Here is a 5,396-nt window from a genome sequence, read left to right on the forward strand (position 1 = left end):
TGGATGTAAAGACGACATCTCTCAACGGGGATTTAAAAGAAAATTTCTACATGAAACAACCCAAGGGTTTTATCATGGAACGCAAGAAAAATATGGGATGCCGCCTGAAGAAATCCATTTATGGATTAAAGCAAGCCCATGGACAGTGGTATTTAAAGTTTAATCAAATGATTAAAAGTTTTGGATTGAAAGAAAATATTGAGGATAACTACATTTATGCAAAGTTTAAAAATGGGAAATATATTTTCCTAATCTTGTATGTGGATGATATTCTGCTTGCTAGCAGTGATGTAAGTCTACTACAAGAAATAAAGAAGTTTTTATCCTCAAATTTTGACATAACAGATCTTGGTGAAGCATCATATGTTTTGGGCATAGAAATTCGCCGAGACGGGAACAATGGAGTCTTAGGACTATCACAGAAAGAATATTTAGAAAAGGTTCTTAAAAAGTATAATATGCATGCGAGTAAAGCCACACCTACTCCTATAGTCAAGGGCGATAGTTTTGGGAAATTCCAATGTCCCAAGAACCAGTACGAGATCGATCAAATGAAAGCAGTACCATATGCTTCGGCAGTTGGCAACTTACAGTATGCACAAGTGTGCACTCGCCCTGACTTAGCCTTTATCACCAGAGTACTCGGTAGATATCAAGCGAATCCAGGTATAGAGCACTGGAAGATGGTAAAGAAAGCATTGCGTTATGCGCAAGGCACGAAGGACTACATGCTAATATACATGAGAAGTGATTCCCTAGAGATAAAAGGGTATTCAGACGCAGACGGGGGACGGAGATGATAGAAAATCCACGTCAGGATACGTATTTACCCTCGCTAGGGGAGCTATTTCGTGGAAAAGATCCAAGCAGTCGATAGTTGCATCATCCACGATGTATGCAGAATTCATAGCATGCTTCGTGGCCACGGGGCAGGAAATATGGCTAAAGAAATTTATACCTAACTTGAAAGTGGTAGATTGTATTCACAAACCATTAAAGATGTACTGTGACAACCAGCCCGTAGTATTTTACGCTCACAACAACAAGTCGAGTAATGCTGCCAAAACAATAGAGATAAGGTATTATGTTGTGAAAGATAAAATCCAGGATCAAACTATAAGTCTCGAGCATATAAGGACAAAGGATATGCGTGTGGATCCGCTAACAAAAGGCTTAACACAATGTGTTCAATGAACACTTAGCCGGCATGGGTTTAAGGGAAAGCCTTATGATATTCTTGGATAGGCCCAAAAGGAACAGAATTTGTTTCTGAACAAAACGTATGTTGTAGCTGAATGATTCGGCAATTGAGTTGTGACGATGAAACATGCTCTATGTACAATATGTGATGAAACAAATAAACTAGAAAGTATAAGGTTAAAAGTGTTGACATCAAGGGGGGATGTTAGGTTGATCTCCTCTGTGCAAGCCCAACGGCCTGCCAGGCCCTTGGTTAATGCGCCCTGATCGGGAGCGCCCAATCCATTATGGTTGGTGGGCCCCTGTGACCCACGCTATATTAACAGAGGTGGGGGCCGGGGCACGACTAACGAAGTTCATCGCCACCAGAAACCCCACCTACATGCCCTACTGATCTAGGGTTAGCGCGGTGCTCACAGGAAGCACCACCTCCTCGCCTTCTCTCTGTCCACATCGCCGCCGTCACCACATCACCATGGCCGGTGCTGGATCCAGCTCGTCTGGACAGGCAGAAGGTGGGTTTACCAGAAATTCTACCCTACACAATCCCATGGATCTATCAGCCCCATGTGTCGATTCATGGTCATGCCCTGCTTCACGAACAGGGTGTTGGTCTGGGCGATGAGCGTGCACGGCACGAACATGGCCACCGCAAAAGGGACCATCTTCAGGATCTGCTTCGTCTCCTCCACCTCCGTCACAGTGCAGAGACTCCATTTTGATGTCGAGGATGAAATTATGCTACCTTTTTGGTATCTGATCATGCATGTTTATGTTGTTTCTCTTCCACATGTTGTGTTTCTTTGCTTGCTGCTTGACTTGTTCTCATGTAGACCCGAACATGGACAACCCGGCCCGTAAGCCCGGCATCTGGGCAGGGCTCAGGCTCAACTTTTCTGCCCGAAGCCCGAAAAAAACCCGAAAGGGGCATAAATCACTATTTTATTATAGATATAGGTATTAATATATCATTTCAATTAAAAAATGACACTACTCATGTGTTTCAGGCTAGGCCTGGCTCGGGCTTGAGATTTGGAAGTCAGGCTTGACAAAGCTGTCTCAACGAATGCCCAGGTTTACTCTTATGTTAATCTGGAGGTGAATTGGTATGTTGTGTACAAAGGTAGGATTCCAGGAGTATACAGTTCTTGACTAACATGTGATGAACAAGTCAAGTGTTACCGAGGTTGCTCCTTTCAAGGAGGGTTTAAGACAAGGCAGCAGGCAAAGGATGACTACCACAAATTCATGCTTGAATATAACAACGATGAATTTTGCAAGGTTGCTGCTCAGTTTAGGCGGTGTGGTTTGAAGAACTTCATCGCTGTGGTCCAGTTTTTCGTGACTGTACTATTGTTTACTCTGGTGATTGTTGTGATCATATTCATATGAAATAGAGTGAGCACTTGTTAGGAGTGCTAGACGGTAAGCTCACCACATAGGATACAAGGTTACTAGAACCAGTCAAATGTGTGCAACCAAAGAACATACAATGCATAAGAACACCCATACGCAGGCAACCAAACACGGGGTAGATATTGTTGCTTTGATGCATGGAGGCAAGATGCAGGCAACCAAACCATGTGTCCGACATGGTTTCGACTTTCGAGCTTGCATTAGCTCAGCCTGTCTCGTATGGGCCACAACATTGCACACAACCAGACATGCCCCAAATGCATGGACTGCGCCATTATGAAGTAGGAGAAAAGGTGCTTTAGATTTTCCTCTATCTCGTGTGTCTTCCAATTTTACTCTTGAGCAAAAATATACAACTCCTTATGATGTCCAGTAGTATGGGTGGATCTGGGCCCATATTTTTCAGTAGATACCAAAAAGGACTCATAATCACCCCAAAAAAAGGACTCATAATCTATATGTACCAATGATGGTTTGATCCATACACATGGACTACTTTAGATTTCTATCCGTAGTTTTTTTTCAGTGTCAAGCCATTGGCTCGGAGTGAACCTTCTTGGCGGCCTAGCGCTTCAGCTGCACATCCACGTCGACGTCTATGGTCTTAGTAGACTCCATCTTGTACTTGTACCTGCTGGCGATCGCAGCAAAGGCGACACAGTTGGCAATGGCGAGCAACGTGAGGAACGCGTAGTAATAGTCGAGGTGTGAGGCGTTGAGGCTGTTGGACATCCAGGCTTTGCCCGTCCTCTCGCGCGTCACATAGATGTCAGTCTTGAGGTTCTCCCTGTTCCAACTCTTGCTTTCAAATGATGCCACTGCTAGCAGCTTGCCCGATGGCGACACAGCTGGACTCAAATCAGACACACCTGCACATGTCATATATATAGTGTAATTAACTGAATTGTCACATGTCATATATACTAGGATTAACTAGAATTTCAAGAACTTGTCGATCCATTGGTGCATGAAGTATATATACTAATTTATACCTTCAGGAGTCAGCCGCCGCGTCTTGCCTGTTAAAAGGTTGGTCTTGTACACGGCAGTCCAGGGGCTGCGATATTCTTGCACCGCCTCTTTGGTGGAGACGTAGATGACAGAGGGGTTGACGGTGCGAGACTCCACATTGTATCCATCGACGATGCAACCACTATCCTCCAGGCGTGTGCCACTGAAGCCTGCAGTGCCAAATATGGCAAAATTTTCAGATTTGTAGAGAGTAGCATCATACTTTTCAATCAAAGAAGCAATTTCAAAAGCACCCTTTAAAGCAACAAATTCTTCAATTTGTTGAACATCATAGTAATTATAAACACCCTTAGCATACAAAGATACGATTCCATTATCACTAAACTCGGATTGGTAGGGAAGGTGTTTCTTAGGGTTTTCAGAACAACAAGTAACATCATATATTTCACATAAATTCCAAGCATAGCATTGCAAACGATGAATTTGATCCAGTAAAAGTTTCCCTTTTTCAGATATACGGTGTCGCACATAACAAGCATGCTCATCTAAAGATTTTCCCTCAACTAACCTAGTTGGGGTTTCAGCATGAGTACAAAGGGATTGAAGATGATCCAAGTAAAAAAATTCAGGAGTGTGATAGATTTTGAGTAGTTCTTCAACAATTGGTTCAGTAGGTACAACTATTTTTTTTGGTATTTTGCGTTTCCTACCCTTAACTAAAGATAGAAAACAACTAAGAATATCAAATAAAAATTACTTATTTATAAAGCAAACAAGCACACACGAGAATATTCACCCCACGCTATGACTCCCAGGAAACGGCGCCAAAAAAAGGTCTTGATAACCCACAAGTGTAGGGGATAATTGTAGCCTCTTTCGATAAGTAAGAGTGTCAAACCCAACGAGGAGCTAAAGGTAGAACAAATATTCTCTCAAGTCCTATCTGCCACTAATACGACTCTACACACGCTTAGTGTTCGCTTTACCTAGAACAAGTATGGAACTAGAAGTACTTTGTAGGTGTTGTTGGATAGGTTTGCAAGATAATAAAGAACACGTAAATAAAAAGTAGGGGCAGTTTAGATAAAGATGCAATAAAGTAAATATAGCGAGTGTGGAAAAGTGGTGGTAGGAGTTGTGAATTTGCCCCTAAGCAATTGACTATGTTACTAGACCGATAATCACTATTGCAATTCTATTCGAGGGAGGGGCATAAGCTAACATACTTTCTTTTCTTGGATCATATGCACTTATGATTGGAACTCTAGCAAGCATCCGCAACTACTAAAGATCATTAAGGTAAAACCCAACCATAGCATTAAAGTATCAAGTCCCCTTTATCCCATACGCAAACAACCTACTTACTCGGGTCTGTGCTTCTGTCAGTCACGCCACCCACCATAAGAAAATCATAAACATATTGCAAACCCTATAGTGGGAATCCACTCAAATGATGTTCTTGTGCATCAGACATCAAAAAGGAAGAGGGTGATTGCCGAACCTGAAGGAGCACCAACAAAGTCCTTGAAAAACATGGTGGTGCTGGAGAAATCAGACAGCACCCCTCTTATATTTGTTGTACAACCAGTGACACAAAAGGTAGGACCGACTCTAGCAGACTGTACCCATACTTCACTGGCCACACCACTAGCCCCACCACACATGACCTGCACTCCCGCAAAAGGTATGTTGATTTCTGTTGCCATAGCACTAGTCGTACCACAGAAGAATCCCACTCTAGCAAAAAGTACAACAAGTCCACCAGCCGAAGACCTATATCAACTGCAGAGACGGCCAATTCCTGCATA

This window comes from Triticum aestivum, chromosome 6B (genome assembly GCF_018294505.1).
Source record: "Triticum aestivum cultivar Chinese Spring chromosome 6B, IWGSC CS RefSeq v2.1, whole genome shotgun sequence".
NCBI lineage: Eukaryota > Viridiplantae > Streptophyta > Magnoliopsida > Poales > Poaceae > Triticum > Triticum aestivum.